Below are 21787 nucleotides of genomic sequence, written 5' to 3'. Positions count from 1 at the left end.
AGTTCCATTGCAAGACACAAAATATGGTGATTACTCCCATGCTCTGTACTTGCTTTGTAGGGACTGGGACTTGCTCGCCATGTTACACATGCATCACATACATTCAAGCTGGGCATGAGAGATGTGCAGATGAATGTTGGGGGCTGACAAGAAGTCCCCTAAATTCCACCCATGGGTCCTCAACCCCACTGTTCCTTTCTACTTCCCTGGCTGGTGGCAGTGGTCATATTGGTAGCAAAAGCAGTAAGAGTACCTTGTTGAAACAGTACTATGGCAGGGTTAGAGGCACTGAAGAACCTGGGAAATGTAGTTTTCCCCAGGTGATATGACATCTTTTATATGAACTTTGGGTGACGTGGAAATTCCATGTTCCAGTGCTCTGGGTGCCAAGGAAGGAAAAGAAGAGAGAAAAAGAAAACACCTTCCCTGCCTCTTCCTCATTCACCATCCAGCAAGCCAGCTAAGGGGCTAGTAGAAGGGAGTAGCCAGATTTCAATTCAAGCCACAAGAGAACTCTTTGTAACAGTTTAGATCGAAAATAGGGATTAGTATGAAGGTTCTTTTCCAAATCAGGAAATGAACATCAAAGATCTATCCCAGTAGAGACAACTTTGACTGGCAAAAGCATTCCACAGTCTCAGGAAGTTATCTTTCTCAGCAGTAAGGGATTATTTTAATCAGAGATGCTAATCTGGCCCCACTATGTCCTAACCAACTCTTGCATTTTTAGATGGGAAGCTACTTTCATCATGTTTTACTCTTCATCCCAGGTATTAAGTTTTACTTTTCATCCCAGATATTAAGTTTTACCATTGAAGCATCCACTTCAGAAGCTCCTCATATATGAACAGATATGCTTGTGAGATAATATTTGCTGTCTATGACCAAGCAAATGCCTCAAGGTAAAGCCACATCCCTCTCCCTCCCCTCTATCCACTCTAATCTTCTCCTTCACCTTTCCCCCAGGGACTGGCTGTGTTCCTTCATGTCACTCATTGGTCTTCCAGGCCAACCTCTGGCTAACTAACACAAGCAAGTTAAGTAGATATCCATGCTCTACTTGATAGCACTCCACAAGGAAAAGTACCAGAACTTTCCAGGACAAGTACTCCTGTTCTTTTGGAGAATGCATACTGATCCATTCTGTTGCAACTTGTTATTTTTGTCTTTCTGTGGAAAAATGAGTTTAGGCAGCCAAAAAGAACCAGTTTCTATCATACATGTAGAACTGAACACATGAAGTGGCCTTATACTAAATCAGACCCTTGGCCCATCAAATCAGTTTTGTCTACTCAGACCGGCAGCGGCTCTCCAAGGTCTCAGAAAGAGGTCTTTCCCATCACCTACTTGCCTGGTCCCTTTAACTGGTGATACCGGGGATTGAACCTGGGACCTTCTGCATGCCAAGCAGATGCTCTACCACTGAGTCACAGCCCCTCCCAAGGGCCAATTTATCATCTATTCTTAACTCAGGATGATCACAGTATGAGACACTTTTACTCAAGTCCCATGAAGAAGGGAGGGCTGACTCCCCTTCTGTTGCAACTTGTGTCTAGTTGATATTTTTCCAGCCTGCTAGAAAGATCACAGATGAAAACTGCCTTGCTTCTGAGCTAAATATGTGAGGGGAAAGGAGCTGTTTAGATTATTCTGTATATCAGAAAGTTTCATGAGGGCACATTTACAGAATGGGGTTCACATCTTTCTTAAAATGTCATATGGAATATCAAGTATTCTTTTAAATAAAATTCAAGTAGAACAATGCATAATAAGATATGCACATATCTTTCGTCATCACAGACCACACGGGTTTTGCTCTCATGGTTACCATGATATCATTGCAGTCCCTCAGCGTGGCTTATGCTTCTGTTGCTCGCTTCATACGTCAGTAATTAATGCCGGCTCATAACATTTTTTACCCACAGATTCCATCCTTGTGTTCCCTCTTATACGTATGTCTTATAACATTTCTAATAAAGCTCTGCTGGCAAAGTGAACAATAGCTTGCAGATGTCCAAAGAAAAGCACCTGTACCAGATTGAGCTGGACTGCTAATTACCCACAACAAATGAATGGGATGTGTATCACTAACTAAGCAAAGCAGGTGGGAATATTTATGTAGACCTGGAATCTAACTGTTCTTGGTGCCAGAACAAACAGGTGCACATTTTTACTGAAGCAACAAACTAAACTAAACAAATAGAGAGTTAATAAAGGTATGCTTCAGTTTCACAAAACACTGCTTCCTCAAAGTAATTAAAAAAACCCTTTTTAAAAAATATAATGGCTGCAGTATTATCAGGTATGCAAGCATCTGCATTGCTACTTTATGCTTAATCATGAACACTTGAACACATTTTAACAGAGGCCTCTTATAGTGCAATATATTACAAGAATATGCACTTTGTCCATTCTCCTTTGGTGTTATGTGTTCATATGCAGATGATACCACACTACTGGCAGAAAACAGTGAAGACTTGAAACAACTGTCATGAGATGCCCACCAGTGCCTCAGGACTCCCTTCCAAACCCCAGAAACAAAGTCCAAGTCCAGCGGTGGATGCAAACACAGCCAGGGAAAAAGACGGTGCTAAAACTTACATGCCTCAAAGCCTTGCAAGCCAAGCAAAAGGTCCGGGGCCAGGAAGACCTGCAACGGCCCAGGATGGGGCCAGACCATCCCAACAGGACGGAAACAATGCCTGGACCCAGCCAGCTCCAACCAGAGCACAGCTGCTGAAATCAAGAGGTGGGGCAGTGAGATGGACGGAGCTGGAGGTGGGCGGCTTCCCTGCCCAACAGCTGACCCCCTCCCAACAACTGATACCTGCAGGCAAAGTTGAGGCAGCAGCAAGAATAGGGACAGCCAGCAGAGCAAGAGGGCTAACAAAGGTGGGGCGACCAGCTGGGGCTTATGTAGCTTCAGGAGGAGGTGGGGAGGAAGAAGCAGGACAGAGCCTGGGACAAGGGGGCAGGACTTGTGCTATAAATCAGGGCTGTAGCCAAGGCCAGGGAGGAGAGGGTTGTCAGAGCTGCCTGAAGTAAGGCAGGTTCTGCAGCTGGGGCTAAGGGGGAAAACCCAGCACAAGTTCCACCTTGCTCTGATTCTGAGGCAGAAGGCTCAAGCCCAGGGGGAACAGGGGGAACCCCTAAGAACACAACAGACCCATCATCAGATGGGGGCAGCCTCCCCCTCATAAGTGCGCCATGGACCCACCATCTCAAGAGGGTATCCAAGAGGGGTCCTACAACAACTACTGATGAAGATTAAAGTAAAAAGTGCCAAAGCAGGATTATAGCTGAACATCAAGAAGACAAAACTAATGACTACTGGGGATTTACATAACTTTAGGATTGATGATTAAGAAATTGACATTGTTAAAGATTTTTTTTATTCCTTGGCTCCATCATCAACCAAAAGTGAGACGTCACCAAGAAATCACAAGGAGATTGAGACTGACGCGGAAGCCAAGCGGATTAGCAGTCTTGTCCAGGATACCCATCAGAAAGTCCACGGCCACATAGAAAAGTGTTGTTTATTTGTACAGTGCAGAAATATATACAGATACTCCTTTCACACTCTCCGCTCATAACATCCCGCATAGAACTGCGGTTTCACTTCATTATATACACCTGGTGGACGCAGCCACCAATCACAGTAGATATCCAATTATCCTGGCATTGCTACTGCATTGCATCAGCTACCTGGCTCTAACTGGATCAGGCCAGCTTTCTCTAGCTCCCCAGGTACTTTCCAGGCTGATTACATCATCCTTAGATCTCACTGATCTATCCTGCGCCTGTCAAACTATCTGACAGACTTGTAATCTTGACACTCCTTCTCAAGGATTTCAGATTAGTTTGATTAGTTTCATGAATCTATTGCAATCCACAATTTTTGTAAATAGATCTGCCACATTACCAGCACTGGCACACTTTACAATACATATCAAGCCTTTGTTCACAGATTCAATTACATTGACATATCTTATTCTTATATGCTTACCTCTGCCTTTAAAGTTTTGCTCAGTCGCAAGTTGTAGTGCTGATTGACTGTCAGTATACACCTTTACCGGTAATTGTACAGACACATTGAGTTCCTTCATGAGATAGACAAACCATTCCACCTGATTTATACATTCACTCACAGCACTATATTCTGCTTCACATGAACTCATGGCTACAAATGACTGTTTTACAGATTTCCAACGTATGGGTGCTTCACCAAAATACAACACATACCCGGTCGTTGATTTCGCGTTCCCCTGATCTGACCATGATGCATCTGCATATGCAGTCAGTTCCCCATTACATGCATTCAAGCATAACTGTTTATTCACAGATCCCTTCTGTGAATAAAGCTTAGCTGCTTTCCAGTCACTCTGCTTTGGTGACATATTTTTCCTGCCAAGACAATGTACCGCCTGATATATGTCTGGGCGAGTCCAACAAGCAAGATATAACAAACTTCCTATCAGGGACTGATACAGAGATTTGTCACACTCTTCTTGTTCCTGAGACTCTTCACATACATAACCTGTGACCATTGGGGTTTTAGCTGCATTAGCATCAAGCATGCTAAACCTTTCCAGCAACTGTTTTATTTTCTCTGTTTGAGACAAGTAAAAAACACCTTTACTGTCCGTTTATTTTTACCCCTGGAATCACATCCAGGTGCAGCCAATTTACAAACTGCCACCTGTTAGATTAGAGTGAGAAACCTTGAGCTCTTAGCTTGCTTCCAGTTCAGCCTTCCTTGCTCTGAACCACAATAGCTTTTCTCTTTCATTGTCAGCTACTATTCTTTCATAGCTGCCAGGTTCACCATCATCCATACTGTAAACATGATCACAATCTTCAAAACCATATCTTTGTGGAGGTACTCCTTTATTACTTCTTTCTGACCGTCTGACTACCGTGCCACTAGACTCCCCTCCTTCTGGAGTCTCAACCTTTACTGTTTCCCTGCTTGCAACAACTTCAGGAAAAACACTTTCATCTGCCTCTGGCTGTCCATTAGCCGGCAATAAAACTTCTTCAGAAACCTTCTCAGTACCATGTAAGCGTGGCCAATTAAAAGATTCTCCGAAGTTCGCAGATTTGCTAAAAGACACCTGGTTCTGATCATTAGCAAAGCGATAAGATTTTGCTGCATTCTGATATCCCAGAAAAATCAGCGGTTTGGATTTCTTGCCACCTGCTCTGCTGTTCTTTAAAGGTATATTCACCCAAGCCTTAGTACCAAACACTCTTAAATGCTTTAAAGAGGGATTTCTTTTGTACAATGCCTTGTAGGGAATATTGTTGATGCTGGAGGTCCAAAGTCTATTAATCAAATAACAAGCCACCTTGATGCCTTCCCCCCAGAACTTGGGTTTTAGATTAGCATCTTCTATCAAAGCTTGCAACATTGACTTTAGATAACCAATCCTCCTCTCAGCCACACCGTTCTCCTGAGGAACACAGGGATTAGCCAATCTGTGCTCAATTCCCTTGCTTTCTAACCACTGGGTAAATGCACTAGAGACAAATTCACCGCCTCTGTCAGATTGTATACTGGATACCTTGAGGTCTAGCTGCCTTTCCACCCTTTTAATCCAATACTTGATGGTTTGACATGCCTCACTTTTCTGCTTCAGCAGATACACCCAGCCATAACGAGAGAAATCATCCACAATACATAAAGCGTACCGGTTCTTAGACACACTCTCAGGAAATGGACCACAGAGATCTAAATGAGCAATTTGCAGAGGTCTGCTTGCCACCCTTTGGCTTACCTTAGCCACTGGACTACGTCTGCTTTTAACAGATTTGCAGACAGTGCAATCTAGGAAAGAATTACACCCATTCAACTTAATGTCATCCTTCCCTAACACACTCAGGGTCTTCTTTAGAATAGAAAAGGAGGCGTGGCCAAAACGCCTATGTAGAAGGTGTATGCACTCATTATGTGGATTTTTATTCACAGACTCCACTACCATAGAAGTTTCTCCTGTTCTTCTATGCACCACATAGACATCCTTTTGCAAGTGCCCTTCTAACATTACAACCTCCCCCTGGCTTATCTGGCAGGTGTTTCCTTCAAACTGCACCTTAAAACCAGTCTTAGCCAGCAAAGAAACACTTAGCAAACTATGCTGTAACTCAGGCACACAAAGTACATTTTGAAACTTATGCTTTAACTCTGGGAAAAACACCTCCCCTTCAGAGTGTACCTTTAAGTGTCTCCCATCTGCTAGACTTGCATAAGACTTAGCAGACTGCTTTTGGTTAACCAACATGAAAGCTTTGTTAACAAAACATGTACTTGCCCCACTGTCCAAGAGCCAAATGTTCTCTTTGTCTCCAGCCTCTGCCAGCACAACAGCAGTGTAAGTTCCATTCACTGACTGTCTCTTTGGTTGCTTTTTCCTGGCCAACTGGGGACAATTTTTTTTCAAATATTGTGAGGACCCACAAAGAAAACACTTTCTGACAAACATCACGCATTCCTCATCTTGCTTGTAGCTCCTACTCTGCCTTCCGTCGCCTCCCCTCTGCTGCTGCCACTGGCTCTGCGCTGAGTAGACCTCTTGCCCGTCTCGGGGTTGTCTAAACAGCTCGGCTGCAGTCCTCGGCGTAGACTCTATCCAGTCTCTCTGCCTGGGATGAAAAACGCGCTGGGGGGCGGAGGTCTCGGCAGATGGGCGATTCGTTGATTTAACCTCGGGGGTGTATCTCAGCTGGGCTGCTGTCTTCTGCTCATGTCCTTCCTCCCGTCGTTCCTCTTCTTCCAGAATTCGTCCAGTCAAGTATTCATAGGTTAATTGCCCTGCTGCCAGGCTCTCCAGCGAGGTTACTAAAACATCAAAGCTCGCATCCAGAGAACTCAAAAGCAAATACACCCGGTCCTCCGCAGATATAACTTTTCCCCTCAACTCCAGCTGTCTAAACAACTCTGCTAGGGTCTTCCAGTGGGCTGCGGCCGGCGTGTGCAGTGATTTATGGCATCTATAAAGCCGCCTCATTAGTGCTAGCAGCGTGCCAGCTGAGTCCCGGAGATACACTGCTCGCAGACTATCCCATGCCAACTTTGCATGCTCTTTTCCAACAACATAAATAAGCTGGTCATCTCCCACCGTCAAGGTGATATTGGCAAGGGCTTTTATGTCCTTGGCAATCTCGGCTGCTGTAGTAGGGAGTCTTTCCACAGCATCCCATAAATCCTCCCTTTTCAGATACTGCTCCAACCTCACAGACCAAACGTGGTAATTCTCTGAGGTGAGTTTATCCACTGGGATAAAAGATTGTTGTGCCATTACTCACACAGCCGTCACTTCTCTAGTAGCCTCTGAAAATCCTGGACTCTGCTTATCTACCACCACACATAAAACCTGCGCAGTATAGCAGAAACACTCCTGTAACGTAGAGGAGCTGGGCCCATAACCCTGACGCGGAAGCCAAGCGGATTAGCAGTCTTGTCCAGGATACCCATCAGAAAGTCCACGGCCACATAGAAAAGTGTTGTTTATTTGTACAGTGCAGAAATATATACAGATACTCCTTTCACACTCTCCGCTCATAACATCCCGCATAGAACTGCGGTTTCACTTCATTATATACACCTGGTGGACGCAGCCACCAATCACAGTAGATATCCAATTATCCTGGCATTGCTACTGCATTGCATCAGCCACCTGGCTCTAACTGGATCAGGCCAGCTTTCTCTAGCTCCCCAGGTACTTTCCAGGCTGATTACATCATCCTTAGATCTCACTGATCTATCCTGCACCTGTCAAACTATCTGACAGACTTGTAATCTTGACAGAGACTGGGAAGGGCAGCCAATAAAGAGCTAGAAAAGATCCTTGAGTGTCAGCGTGTGTCGCTGGTGACCAAGATCAAGATAATTCATACCATAATATTCTTCACTACTATGTGTGGGTATGAAAGTTTGACGATGAAGAAAGCTGACAGGAAGAAAGGTAGTTAATGTGAAATGTGGTGTTGGCTGAGAGAGTTCTGAGAGAACATTGACTGGCGCAAGGTCACCCAGCAGGCTTAATGTGGACGAGTGGGGAATTGAACCCAGTTCTCCAGATTAGAGTCTGCCCCTCTTAACCACTACACCCTACTGGCTCTCTCCATCCCATACTAGCCTCCTTTCCACCTCTTTCCTTCTATTGCCATCCCTCTTTTCTTGCCCCCATTATCAACTAAGCTTCTTGAGGTAGCTTGTATATATTTTGCTTCAGTTATTTTATAAAGCACTGAACACAATTATGACACAAGATTAATATTTGGAAAGTCAGAGTGTACAATGTCCCTTATAATTAGTGCCTGATTCATTTTAGAGAGCCAGGGCACAAAGCGAATTAGCACTTGCCCATGGCTAACCACTGATTATTTTGGTTGAGAAAGGATTTGGGCAGGTACTACAGCCTCTGTACTAGCTACAGTTGTTCTTGGAGCTGACCTTAAAATAATTCTTTCCTTCTCCTGTGTGATGACGTTTACCACCATTGCCACTTCCAAATTTACACCAGTAAAAATCTTAAGGCAGCCTTTTAGGATGGAGCCAGGGATTTACACCTTTAAATCCTGCAGGAGGCTTTGAAAATCCTAGTTTGGATACTTACTGCCTTTTTCAGTTTCCAAGTAAAATCCACCCTCAGCTTGCTGCGTCCTAACAGCTCAGAGCAATAATCCATTTTTGCCTTAACCTAACAGTTTTCTTCACGTAGGTCAACATGAAACATTTGTTTGTTAACCTTGTTTTCCAAACTAGAAATGAAATAAAGGAGAAAATATCAAAAGCTTTAGTATGAACTGTAATAGCAAAAATAGAAAGGAAGGTAATATGATGGTTGTGTGAGCCAATCAATTTTGATTTCTCCAAACGCTTGAAAGCCTTGATTAGTTAGGCCTCTGTAATACGGCCTTTTCTTTCCTGGACATGCTCTGTCTCAAACTTGTGGCCTAGAAAACTGATTACAGACCTCCAGTCAGGTATTGTGGTTTTATCAGATGCTTGCTGGCCTCACCATCCTGCTTTTGCTATCCTGGCCAAGCAGCAAATGCAAGAAGTGAATGGAACTGCTAGTAGGTTATCATGCACAGATAGTGAACTAGTTTTGCAAGAGTTTCTGCAGCTATTTCCTACTGCTTTATGCTTATATGGCAAATAGGAGGCTCATCATTACAGGCGATGAATTTTGTTTGGATCTTGAATAGGGTTGCCAGCCTTCAGGTGGTGGCTGGAGATAGGGTTGCCAACCTCCAGGTACTAGCTGGAGATCTCCTCCTATTACAACTGATCTCCAGCTGATAGAGATCAGTTCACCTTGAGAAAATTGTCGCTTTGGCAATTGGACTCTGTGGCATTGAAGTCCCTCCCTTCCCCAAACCCCACCCTCCTCGGGCTCCACCCTAAAAACCTCCCACTGATGGCAAAGAGGGACCTGGCAACCCTAAACCTGAAGCAAGCACAAACATTTATGAATTCAGTGTGCTTAAACTTGAGCAACACTGCAAAGGATTGTACTGAGACTCATTTTTTAGCCTTCAGGGTTTTGTTGGGAAATGACCAAATTTTCTAATTATTGTTACCCCAAAACTGAATTCTATCCTCTTTTCACAGATTCTTAACCTCTTTTCACAGTAAGTTTAACACTCCAGAGTAGCATTAGTGTAGTAGTATATACTAATCACGGTTGTCATCACCAATAAAAGATGATCACTCATCCTAACCTAAAATCTTCTCATTTTTGTATAATTTCATGATTAGTTTAAAAAACCTCCATGTTATTTCAATATTGGAGCCAGTCTAAAAAGCAATGGGTTAATAATTAAATTCATGCTCCACCATTAAATGTTGTAAACTAGTTTACATATAAATAAAAAATGACAAGAATTTAATGAACATTTATTTTTATAATTTACAAAAGAATATATTTTGATACAACAAGGACCATCAAAAGATGCTATATGGAAATCATAATAAAATTTCTAAGCACCATGGCAACCTAGGATATATTGAGCCCTATTAGTCCATGAATAGCAACAATACTAGCACTCCACTAGGAGTAGTCAGAGATTTCTATGCTATTCTGTTTGTCATCCTCTAGATATGGCGTAATGCTTTGGTCTTCTTCTCTTCTCTAGATATGGCCTTCTGTCTTCTTCTCTTGCCTCAAATTAAGTTTCCCAGATCTAAGATGCACACCTCATACCACATCAAGGACATCTTTTATGTTTTTACTAATTCAAAATGGGTCAACTCACTACAGGAAAGCATTTTGTAAAATAATGTTTTCTTTTTAACCAATTAACTGTTCACTCTCATTTAGTCTCTGGACTGTTTCTTCTGTCTCTTTACCACAGATCTCTATGAACTCACCCTCTTTGTTAGCTTTCCTTTTCACTTTATTTTGTTCTGTTTCTCTCTGTTTATTCTTAGTTATTCCCTTGCTTTTTCTCTCTGCTTACATGCCTTTCTGAACACTGTTATTCTCCTCTGCTTTCTGCACCTCATACTCAGGGCTATGTTCATCTCCCCCTCCCCCCCCACTCCTTAGGTCCCTTTTCATACATCTTTTTTTCTTCCTTGAGTCCATTTTTAGCTCTGTTTCTGTCATTCTTCCATTGTAGTTTGGCCTTGCTGAATTTGGAGGCAGCAACACATAAAGCTTTCACTGTCCCAGCAATTCACACAGTGAGAGAGCCTCAGATACAGGTGGATCAAGTAATATTTGACTGCAACAATGTTAAAGAAAAAACTAATGGCAAATTCACAGTGCACCTTTGGCGAGAGAGAGAGAGGGAGAGGGAGAGGGAGAGGGAGAGGGAAAGAGAGAGAGAGAGAGAGAGAGAGAGAGAGAGAGAGAGAGAGAGAGAGAGAGAGAGAGAGAGAGAGAGAGAGAGAGAGAGAGAGAGCGCAATGACTAGGGTTGCCAATCTCCAGGTACTAGGTGGAGATCTCCTGTTATTACAACTGATCTCCAGCAGATAGAGATCAGTTCACCTGGAGAAAATGGCCACTGCCGGTGGTGAAGAGGGATCTGGCAACCCTACCAATGACACAGTGCTATAGGCATTGTCAAATCTCCATGTCTACTTTTGAAGAGGTTGGACAAGTCTTAGCTATCTTCATATTGATCTGAAAACAACTGGTATTTGGTGGTCTCTACCACTTCAGTGTTCAGGTGAAGAAGTCATAGTTCTGAAATCTCCCCCACATTAAAAAATACCCCAAACTGAAAACATACCTAAAATTCACTGTTTTAGGTCAGGTCAGGGATATCCAAAACAATGTCATACCCGAATTCTTTTAGCATTCTGGGGGAAAAAAAGTTTTGTTCTGTTTTCCTTTTGGATTTACCTTGTTATTGTGGGAGTGGGTCTCCTAGGTTTAAAAAATCTGGCTTTTGTTTAAAAACATGGATTCTGTTTTGGTTTTTAAATGTTTGTTGGGTTTTTTAAAAGTAATTTGGTGGTTTGTATTTTTGTGATTTGTTTAGCTGTTGTTGTTTTTAAGCATCCCTTTGCTTTTGTGTTCTGCTTTGATTCTGTGCTTTAGAAACATACCTTTGGTACTTTGTGCTTAAAAACCATTTCTTTGGTTTGTCTTGTTTGTGGGCTTCCTAGAGGCACCTGGTTGGCCACTGTGTGAACAGACTGCTGGACTTGATGGGCCTTGGTCTGATCCAGCAGTGCCTTTCTTATGTTTTTGTGGTTGGGTTTTTGGTTTGCTTTTTGGAAAAGTGTGTGTTCTTGTGAGGGGGTGTACAAAAAGTAAAATGCAGTTTAGCTTGAGGAAGGGCATGAATGACAGAAAGGCTACCAGGAAGAGCAGGGAGGGTAGGGGGAGGGGAAGGCTGTGGTTTCCCCCATGCCTGTGCGGAGGTTGCAAACACACCAGCCATGCAGTACCCCCACTCTCTGGCCAGGGCACTGCAGCAAAGCAGCTTCATAAGACCCTTTTGTTGAGGGTGTAGCTGCAGTGCCACTTGCATGGGTCCAATTAAATAGATTAGCTGGCACTGGGCATGGGTCCGCTGCTCAGGCTGGCACTCCTACTGCTGTTACAACACAGCAACAACAGAAGGACCAGTCAGGCTTGTCTCTTGGGATGAGCGTTGGGGACAAGATTAAATGGAATCTCAAGGTCATCCAAGGGGTGCTGAGGTTACTTCAAGATTTGGAGAAGGGTCTTGCAGCACTTTCTCCAGTTCCTGGGCAGTCCAGCAGGCCTTTGGAGGGGGAGAAGGAAGAGGCATGAGCTGGGGGGGACGGAAGAGATGGAGGTGTGCAAGCTGTCATCTCAACCAGCATGGTGTACTGGTTAAGAGAGGTGGTTTGGAGCGGTGAACTCTGATCTGGAGAACCGGGTTTGATTCCCTGCTCCTCCACCTGAGCGGTGGACACTAATTTGATGAACCAGGCTGGTTTCCCCACTCCTACACATGAAGCCAGCTGGGTGGCCTTGGGCTGGTCACATTCTCTCAGCCGCACCTACCTCACAGGGTGTCTGTTGTGGGGAGGGGAAGGGAAGGTGATTGTAAGCCAGTTTGAGTCTCCCTTAAGTGGTACAGAAAGTCGGCATATAAAAACCAACTCTTCTTCTTCGCCTCCTCCTCTTCAGGCATCTTTTCCTGACCCACTCACCCTTCTGTTTTAAATTAACCATATTATGTATGTAGTGTTGCCAACCTCCAGGTACTAGCTGAATATCTCCTGCTATTTCAACTGATCTCCAGCCAATAGACATCAGCTCACCTGGAGAAAATGGCCGCTTTGCCAATTGGACTCTGCCATTGAAGTCCCTCCTTTCCTCAAGCCACGCCCTCCTTAGGCTCCTCGCCAAAAACCTCCCACCAGTGGCGAAGAAGGACCTGGCAACCCTATGTGTATGTCTGTACAGTATTACTCAGTTTTATGTTGGACCATTTTGAATGGTCCATACTGTTGGAGATGTTTGATCCAGTTGTTGTACGCATCTCCTTCAGTTTGCCTATTTCAATGCAAAAGGCAAACTACAAATGACTATTGCAAGGCATAACTAAACAGTCCCTCAAAATACTTGGTTGAGGATTCTTGTTTATCGCCTTCCTGATTGATCTCCAGGAGGAGATGCTCAATTGTACATTTAGATGTTACTGGAACATTGCAGCTGTGACAGTCTCCAAATGATTTCAGTGACTCATGCTGCAGCTTTCTGTAAGGTTCATAATGGCTCAATGAATAAGCAAGAGAAAAGAATGATACAAACCAGGTAGAAAAAATTACTTACCGGGGAATGGCATCTCCTTTCATACATGGGGAAATAACAAAGAAATGGCACAAAAATTACCAGAGCTAAAAATGTGTAGTGCCATACTATTGGCACTGAATAAAGTATTGCAGCATCATAATATTTGAATACACACATCACACTTTATAACACACATTTCACTAATCAGCTCTACCTGATTCATTCCTGTTTACCACATGAAAAGATTATACAGATGACTAAACTACCCTGGGATTAGAAAGCAGTCATGTCAGTTGGCTGTCTGTGTTGATTACTTTTCTGGTCAAAGTGATGGGAGAAAACAAGTTGCATTAATGAAACGGTGAGGATTGGTTAAGGGATAGAGTTGCCAAGTGCCCGGTGGTGGTGGGTAAAATCCCGCCAATCCACCGGGCTGCCCGCCGCCCAGCTGAGGGCTGGCGGGCAACATGGGCAAGCACTCACACGCGACATGCCTGCATCACTTTCGAGTTTACCCGGAAGTGACGCGGACGCTCTGGCTACCTCCACAGAAACTCTATGGAAACCATAGAGTTTTGGCAGAGATTGATAGAGCATCCGCGTCACTTCCGAGTAAACCCAGAAGTGACGTAGGCGCATTACGTAAGATGCGCATGCATTGCGTGGGTCAAGCGCGTGTGTGTGTCCCGGGCTGCTGAAAAGCTCCCACCGATGGAGCTACAGACCTGGTAAGCCTATTAAGGGAGTATTAATTGGTGGAAAAGATGACACTTTGCACATCCAGGAAATGCTTTGTTAAGTACAAAGGGGATGCAGTACTGTCAAAGAAGAAGGCAACCAGCTGAGGGAGATAAATTGATAAAGTTACTTTTAATCTTGGCTGAAAGACTAGGGCTTGGATCCTACCACATTTTCTTCTCAGTCTGATCCAATCCCTTTCCTCACTGCAGCTCCCATCCCACACAAATTTTGCCTGCATGATTCCCTGGATCTCTGACATAGCCTTTCTGTAGTCAAACAGGGCCCTCTTTTAGCAAGGGAACTTGTGGGAAGATCCAACCCAAATAATTCTATAGTTTAGAACACAGTTGAATTTGGTTGCATAGTAAAAGCTCATGAAAGTCCACCTGTTCTCAATGGGACACTTTTAGTGCAATAACTGAACGGCTACCCCTGTTTCCTACTGTTATAGTGTACAGACATCACAAACACAATGCATATCATGAAGGCAAACAGGATTTTAAAATGCAACACAAAGATGATTGTGTGTGCTGCAGGGATTGTTCCTATATAGTAGTGACACCATGAACCAAAAGATTCTTGAGAAGCAAGACAGGAATTAGAATATACAGATTTGGAATAACACTAGACTGTTCAGCATTATGAAGAGTGAGTGAGACATCACTTACTATATTTGTTAATCTTTCAGATCCTTGGGTCTTTCAGACTCTTGAGTTCAGTATATTTTTAAGCATAATTACAATACATATTATTGTTCCTTAGTTATCACATTATCCAAATGACTATGAAATTAGAATCCTATGAAGGTCATGCACGCGCAATTCCCCTAGAAACCTGGTTTACTTAGTATGTTGCCATAGTGACGCCATGCATTTATCACCTATCTGAAAGTACTGTCTGAAAATCTGAAAGGGCTCTTTCCCTACTTCAGCAACTGGTGAATGATTTTGCATCCTATCTGCCGTTTGTGTCATTTAAAAATAATAATATTAAAACTACTTGACCCTCTAGCATTTTGTTTACCATCTTTTTCTTGCAAACAAAATATTTTGCAAACTCACAGCAAGGCCTTTGTCCTTTTGTGGTGCAGTCCTAAACAGAGTTACACCTTTCTAAACCCACAGAGGTCCGTGGGCTTAGATGAGTGCCCCTCTGCTTAGGATGGCAGTGCTGGTCTCCCACGTGCTCCATTTCATTTGCATCATGAGGGAATGCTTAAATGCATTTTGAAACACTACCGCTAAGTTCATTTCCTGACATACAGTCTTAAAGTCCCCATTACTACACACACACACGAGCATGCATCAGTGACCTTTACACGATTTTAATCACTCATTCAGTCAGGAATAAAAGCTTTTGGGTTTGCCAGCCTGTATAATTAGGAAAATAATACAGCCACACGCAGGATTTTGAAGATTCATCGTTCTCTCCATGTCATTCATATTTGCCCTGTCGCAATATCAATAATTCAAGGTGAGGAAACAGTTACTCTGCTTCTGGTTTTGTATGCAAAACAGGGAACCCATAGAGCTGTATAGCACTCGTTCAGCATTCTGTTTTGCATAATTAATACCATGCAAGGGGGGCTTTTGTTTTCCAGCACCAGCTAGTTACCATGACAATAGTTATTGTTTAGAGAGCAAACAGCTATTGGCATGAGCATATTACTGAATGCAGAATCATTAGAAAATGATCATACTCTTAGTTATAATAACTACAAAGAACAGTGATTCTGGTACTTTCCTTTACGCTGTTTCTTCTTCTTCTGGTACTAAATCCACAGAAAGTTCTGGGTAGGTATGAATGGATGTGAAAATCCATCCAGTGTGACTCATTTATCAAACTCTCATGAAGCTGGGTTTTCTCTTCTGAGCTCACGCACAAGGAAACAGTTAACAGTGTGATACAGGGGAATATGTTTCCCACCCACTTTTTAATGTCAATAATGCATTCAGAGCAGCTCTGGCATTTGGCTAAAATTAAAGGTGATTTTTTGGGGGGGTAGTGACGTTGATATGTTCATCACAGACAAGAAATATATGGGAAATGTGCAAAGTGATACCTTTTCACTGAATTCAGTAGATGAATAGGAGATATGCAACCAAAAGCCTCAGGAAATTCATGGCAAATTCAACAAAGGGCTTTTGCTGCAGATGTAACCACACTTAACCATAGTTGGGATGGCATCACATTGGCCCCAGTCTAGTCTCCACTCCTCTCCACATCATTGGCTACTGCTTGAATAGCCGGAAAGGCATATTAGTGACATCATAGTCCAAGCAAGTATGCTTAATGTCATAGAGGAGGGGGTAATTTAACAAAGCTGGTGTTAGAAGCAGTTCCATTTACACTTCCACTCTTAGGGGGCTTATAAAAAGCAGTTAGAAGGTTCAGCTGCAAAATACTGCCTACCACACTTTTGAGAGCAATACTTTGTACTCCAATTCTCTTTCTCTTGAGGAGAAGGAGAAGGAGAAGAAGAAGAATTGGTTTTTATATGCTGACTCTCTACCACTTAAGGAAAAATCAAATAGGCTTACAATTACCTTTGCCTCCCCACAACAGATACCCTGTAAGGTAGGTGGGTAGGGTTGCCAGGTCCCTCTTCACAACCGGCAGGAGATTTTTGGGGTGGAGCCTGAGGAGGGCGGGGTTTGGGGAGGGGAGGGATTTCAATGCCATAGAGTGCAACTGCCAAAGTGGCTATTTTCTCCAGGTGAACTGATCTCTATCGGCTGGAGATCAGTTGTAATAGCAGGACATCTCCTACTACTACCTGGAGGTTGGCAACCCTATAGGTGGGGCTGAGAGAGCTCTAAGAGAGCTGTGACTAGCCCAAGGTCACCCAGCTGGCTTCATGTGTAGGAGTGGGGAAACCAACCCGGTTCACCAGATTAGAGTCCGCTGCTCATTTGGAGGAGTGGGGAATCAAACCCGGTTCTCCATATTAGAATCCACCACTCCTAACCACCGCTCTTAACCACTACACCATGCTGGGATTCATGCATCATTGGATATTCACTGCATTATTAGTTATATATTTGTCGGGAGCTGACACCCAGCCCCAACTTGACCCTTCCCGGGCTGCCCCAGGATGTGTCTGGAGGCCTGACTCACCCATACAAGGAAGGCTGGGAGAGGGAGGCAGCCAGGACATAGGAAGATCACTTGGGCACAGCTGAGAACAAGGCCAAGAGCCAGGCAGCACAAGGAGGGGCATGGTCAGAAGGCGAAATCAAGTCCAGACTTGGGGAAGGCCAGGATGGGAAAGGCTAAGAGGCAGCTCTGAACAGCTAGGGGGAAGAAGCAGGGCAGCAGGGGAAAGAGGTAGGGAAGGCTTGCAATTAGTGCTTCCCAAATGGAACAGGTAGAAGGGGATTGGATACAGACCAGGTGGGTAGGGTTGCCAACCTCCAGGTACTAGCTGGAGATCTCCTGCTATTACAATCAATCTCCAGCCAATAGAGATCACCTGGAGCAAATGGCCGCTTTGGCAATTGGACTCTATGGCATTGAAGTCCCTCCCCAAACCCCTCCCTCCTCAGGCTCCACCCTAAAAATTTCCAGGTATTTCCCAACCCAGAGCTGGCAACCCTACAGATGGGGGGGGGCTGCCAGGATATCCCATAAAAAGGGAAGGCATTATACTCAACCAGGGAGAAAGGGAGAGACTGAGCTCCCACTGTAACCTAACTCACAGGGTTGTTGTGAGAATAAAATGGAAGAGAGGAGAATGATGTAAGCTGCTTTGGGTCCCCATTGGAGAGAAAGGCAGGGTATAAATGAAGATCTATTTCTATCTATCTATCTATCTAAAAGACACAAATGTAAATGCTTAGGTGATATAAAATCTGGGAGCCTCTTTTTATATGAATAAGGGAGCCTTTGAATTCTATGATGAGAAGCAATACCCTCTCACCAGTATAAGCTTTTTATACTCCATCCTCCAACAGAAACTCATTCTATAAAAACTGCCCTGAATGTGGAGAACAAGAACAAAACAATATATTACAGATAGAATGTATTTTACAGTACACTCACACACACACACTTTCTTATTCTAGCATTCAGAAAACTCGTTCAAATACTCAATTGCATAATTAGCAAATAGTATCAGAAAATGTGGTGCAGCTTATAAAATATTTAAATCAATTACACACAATTATTTAAATGCAGAGAAAAATCACATGAGTCATTCAAACCAAATTTCTAAGTTGTCTGAGTCAATTTATGGCTGCCCACAGAAAGTGAATGGTTAGAAACTTTGCAAGTGAAAGTTGTCAGTTGTAAGAGCATGAACATTTATTTGTATGCTGCCTTTCTCCCTCTTGAGACCCGAAGCAGCTTACATTGTTGTCCTCTCCTCTGTTTTATCTTCACAACAATTCTGTGAGGTAAGTTAGTGTGAGATTGTGTGACTGATCTAAAGTCACCCCATGAGCTTCCGTGGCAGAATGGGCAGCTAGTCCAACCACAATACAAGATTTTGTGACTTTTACTGCAGTTGATTTGGACTTACCCAAACCCAGAGTGTTGGTAGTCTGTTAACTTCTAAATGTTTTAGAATCACGAGATAGTGAAACTTTCTGGAAAATATTATACATGGTGCAATTTGCAATGATTTCTTCTGCAATATTTCCTAATTAAACTGATGTTTTGGGGTTTAAGAAGAAGAGTTGGTTTTTATATGCTGACTTTCTGTACCACTTAAGGAAGAATCAAACCAGCTTACAATCACCTTCCCTTCCCTACAACAGACACCCTGTGAGGTAGGTGGGGCTGAGAGAGTGTGACTCGCCCAAGGTCACCCAGCTGGCTTCTTGTGTAGGAGTGGGGAAACCAATCCAGTTCATCAGATTAGCCTCCGCCGCTCATGTGGAGGAGTAGGGAATCAAACCTGGTTCTCCAGATCAGAGTCCACCGCTCCAAACCACCGCTCTTAACCACTACACCATGCTGGCTGTCTTTGAAGGAGACAGTTATCGCACATCTACTGCTTTTGCAATTAGGGCTAAGCATTTTTTTGTCTTTAATTTGTAAATAACTTTAATGCAACATCACACAGAGTAAGAGCTAGGATAGTAATCCCCAGAAATGTCAATCTTTAATGTTAATTAACTCATCCTTTCCTGCTCAGCTTTAAACATCACAAGACCTGCTGTTGCTCCCCCTTTTGTGGGAGCTGGTGTAGCATAGTTGCCAATAAACTACATTGGGCTGCATGAACTTGCTCAAAATGTCATCTCAGCATTAAATTCACTAGCTGGTCCTCCACTGCAATGTGGAGGATAATAATACTGGCCTATTTAACGGAGTTGTTACAGAGGATATATGTGAAATACTCTGAACACAGATAATGGTATACACACATTATTGTACTATAGGAAAATGTAACAGCCAAGCTCTCTTCCTGAGTATATAGATAGCATCAGTGTCATAAACAATGCAAAAACACAAAATTACAAAAGTAAAAAGTAAAGGTTTTTGTTAAGGAGGAGGTACTTTTTTACTGGTTCTTATCACCCCATGGGGTGCGCAACTGTCAGTATGAAGACATAGAACATAAGAAAAGCCCTGATGGATTAGACCAAGGCCCACCAAGTCCAGCAGTCTGTTCATACAGTAGCCAACCAGGTGCCTCTAGGAAGCCCACAAACAAGACGACTCCAGCAGCATCCTGCCTGTGTTTCACAGCATAGGCATGCTGCTCTGATATGTTACTGGCTCCAATACATTACTGATACGAATTAAATGGTTTATAGGAAGGCATTACTGCACATATAATACAAAAGCAAACTGTAAACTGAATCAGATGTATGATTCAGGATTAAATATGAAAAAACACGTAGAAACCACTAGGTATTATAAAAACACTTGAAACAAGAAGCTGCAAAAATTACAGCAAGTTTAATCAATATTAGCCAATTAAAGTACTAAACCATTATTTACCACACTTCCACACTTCTGTCCTGATAGTTTTAATTCTGTTTCTTAGAAAGCAAGCTGATACAGTTTCATAGCTACATATCCAAGGATCCAGGAAGGTTGAAGAGACATGACCCTCACAAGCTAGTGAGCCTCTCAACCTTCAACCTCCTGAAAATTTGGAGGAGGAAAGATAGTGTTCTCAGCTCTGAGTTGGGAAATACCTGGAGATTTTTGAGGCGGAGCCTGAGGAGGGCGGGGTTTGGGGAGGGGAGGGACTTCAATGCCATAGAGTCCAATTGCCAAAGTGGCCATTTTCTGCAGGTGAACTGATCTCTATCGGCTGGAGATCAGTTGTAATGGCAGGAGATCTCCAGCTAGTACCTGGAGGTTGGCCACCCTAAGGAAAGGACAGGGTGAGGATAGGCCTTTGCAAACCTCAAGACATCCTCAAAGCATGAGGACCTTAAACAGAAAAGGTTGTTTCTTGCCTAAAAAGGAAAGTTATTACCAAACGAAATGCTGCCATATAACAAACCTGCCTCCCACCTGACCTTTTCTACATTTTCCTTAGTCAGAGGTGGCACCATGGGTGGAACCACCTTCCTCATAGGTTGAGACAGAGGTGTGACGTAATTCATTGTTCACTTCTGGGGACTGCAAAACCCCATTCCCATAACATCGTCTCAATATTTAATTGCCTTAGCAGTAGTGTGTGTGAAAAGGATCTTGGGGTCTTAGTAGACCAAACACTGAACATGAAGTCAGCAATGTGATGCAGTAGCTAAAAATGCAAATGGGATCTTGGGCTGCATCAACAGAAGTATACTGTCCAGGTCATGCAAAGTGATGGTATCGCTTTACTCTGCTCTGGTTAGACCTCACCTAGAGTACTGTGTTCAGTTTTGGGCACCGCAATTTAAGAAGGATGTAGACAAGGTGGAACATGTCCAGAGGAGGACAACAAAGATGGTGAGGGGTCTGGAGACCAAATCCTATGAGGAAAGGTTGAAGGAGCTGGGTATGTTTAGCCTGAAGAGGAAAAGACTGAGAGGGGAAATGATAACCATCTCCAAATACTTGAAGGGCTGTCATATAGAGGATGCTGCCGTGTTGTTTTCCTATGATCACAAAACAACATGTTGGTCTGAGCAATTCTTATTGGCATGAAACTGGTCATCTTGTTAATCAGAGTTACAGGTGTGCACCTGTGTCCTGGGAACTTTTTGCTACCTTAGCAATCAGCAGTGCACTTAGGGGCCTTCCAATGAGGAAGGCTGGGATTCGAGGAAAGTTTTTCCTGAATAACATGATTGTGTGTGGAAGCAGTCAAGGGAATGTATCTGTCCCCCCCTTGTGTGTGGAACCCAGTCCTATGTAATCTGGTTTTCATGGCATCTCAGCAGCTGAACTGTTTTAGCTTAATAAGCAAAGTTAATATTCCAGTTGGCACACCAGTTTCTGGGCCCTTTGAGCTGAATTCAATGATTTCACCAAAGTCTTTGGAAAAATCCCACAAAACAAGATTTAAAATCCAGCAATTCGTGCTTCTCCTCACCCCATAATATCATGTGGAGCCAAACACAATTGTGGTCCTCTTGTGGGAGGGGTCTTCAGTTATAAAAATCCATTTGGACAAGCTTTAGAACAGTTGCCTCCTTTAGCAAACACTTTCTATCAATATTAAGAGGTGCTTTCCCAGTTTTTCCAGCTACTTGTGGCCAAATGTTTCTCATGGCATGAACAACAATCACATGGTGCTGTATCGTTGCAGTTTCAGCAGAAGTCACAATTTCTGACAGCAAACTACATGGAGTCAGGGTCTGAAATCCATTTCGTTCAAAGATAGAGGTTGTAACTGGGTCAAAAAAGGGTCAAAAGTACCATATT

Source organism: Euleptes europaea, chromosome 6, assembly GCF_029931775.1.
Source record: "Euleptes europaea isolate rEulEur1 chromosome 6, rEulEur1.hap1, whole genome shotgun sequence".
Classification (NCBI taxonomy): Eukaryota; Metazoa; Chordata; class Lepidosauria; order Squamata; family Sphaerodactylidae; genus Euleptes; species Euleptes europaea.
The sequence above is the reverse complement of the archived record's forward strand: the minus strand, read 5'-3'. Positions refer to the sequence as shown.